Genomic DNA, 1641 nt, shown 5'->3' with positions numbered 1-1641 from the left:
TCCCAGCCACATACAGGTTGTTGTTTTTTAACTTTACGACCTTTTTTTGTAAACATTTTCCTCCACAATGGCGCCTTGTGTTTCAAATTTGAACACAATATTGGGCAGCCAAAAGGAATGTGTCTCATATTCATTTTAAATGGTTCAACAGAATACATTTGCTCTGTACATTACAAAAGAAAACAATCAATTTTTTAAAGATTTAAAAAGGGTGCAACGAAGTATCACATGGAGGCCGCCTCTAAGTGATGACATTGCTGGTGTTTGTTGCCCTACTTCTATAAATCATTAGACCTAAAACACGAGTTCATGTGCATCTGACGGTCTCCCAAAGACAAGTCAATATTCCTCACGAATCCCGAGTCACTTCTTTGATCGTCGCAGCTTGTGAAAAGCACCCAAAAAAAACCCCCAAAAAGCGCAGTCCATAGAAATAGAAAAATGCGTCTTCTTTCAATACTAGAAGCAAAATCATCAATAATTCACTAGCAAGCTACAAATGATGTAACCGGAGAAAAAATAAATGTATGCGTCTTAGATAGTACTGTAGTGTCTATGAGCCAAATGGAGACTTCTCGGGCAATGTTACGTTGCCTCAGAACAATTTTGAGCAAGGTATACTTAAATAAAGAGGCCCTTTGGACAAAATAGTTCAGAGGCGACGACATGTCACATTATAGTGTATTGCTCAATGCAATATAAATATCGAAAGTATGACAAATAATAATATTATGCTTTCAGTTGAATATGTAAACTCTGTCTAAAGAAACCAACCAGTCAATATCCATGATATGCATATTGTTCCAAATGAAGGCACATTCAATGATCACTCTATTGATATAAATTAATTATTGCACTTATTGAATTAACCATCGCAAGAATTTATTTGATTTTTATTCCACATCCATTAGCTTTGCATTGGTTGTGGAATAAAAATCAATGAAATTCTTGTTAGGGTTAATTCAATAAGTGCAATAATTAATTTTGACATACTTTCGATATTTATATTACATTGAGCAATACACTATAAAGTGACTAATCGTCGCCTCAGGACTATTTTGTCCAAAGTGTCCCTTTATTTAAGTATACTTTCATTGAGAAGAATAATCCATACACAGTTTAGAGCAAAATATCTACCAATTATACGGACAGTTCACCCCTAGTGACGTAAAGCCATAACACTGTCGTACTGTAGTCCATAAGCAACAGTCCATTTTAATGCAACCTACCTTTCTGTCATGAGCCCAAAGGCGTTTAAAAAACCTACTCATTCAGCGATCCAAGCAAGGTAATTCAGAGACAGGTAGAAAATGTCAACATCTGTTTGAAGCTGGAGCGTAGAAGAGATGTGGGGTCGATGTGTTATGCTTCGCAGAGGGTTTGTACATGCGCAGGAATATTGACTGATTGACACAAAAATAGTGTCCTGTATTACGTCAAATGTCACCGAAGCTTCAGAGTTGCAAAGCTTTGTAAAGCGTCAAACCTCCTATTTTCAATACGCGTGTCTGCGTCATTGTCTTCATCTTCTTTATAGTTGTTGCGGGGAGTGTAGAATGTTTTATGATATTATTGAGCTGTATCTCTCCTCCTCTATTCCCCCTCACCCATTTCCCCTCCCCCCTCCCCCCCTCACCACCT

The 1641-nt window shown here is 37.4% G+C and overlaps 1 protein-coding gene across 1 annotated transcript in view; it reads right to left on the bottom strand.

Annotated features, from left to right (window-relative positions):
* The window catches only part of LOC101851749 (xanthine dehydrogenase/oxidase), a gene marked incomplete in the record, with an annotated part of 65546 nt that extends 64118 nt beyond the window's left edge, over window positions 1-1428 (bottom strand). Inside the window, 1 exon segment of the mRNA XM_035970871.1 lies at window positions 1230-1428.
* Between the last annotated feature and the right edge of the window lie 213 nt (window positions 1429-1641).

This window comes from Aplysia californica, unplaced genomic scaffold (assembly GCF_000002075.1).
Source record: "Aplysia californica isolate F4 #8 unplaced genomic scaffold, AplCal3.0 scaffold00331, whole genome shotgun sequence".
Lineage (NCBI taxonomy): Eukaryota > Metazoa > Mollusca > Gastropoda > Aplysiida > Aplysiidae > Aplysia > Aplysia californica.
This window is presented reverse-complemented; position numbering and strand designations above follow the sequence as displayed.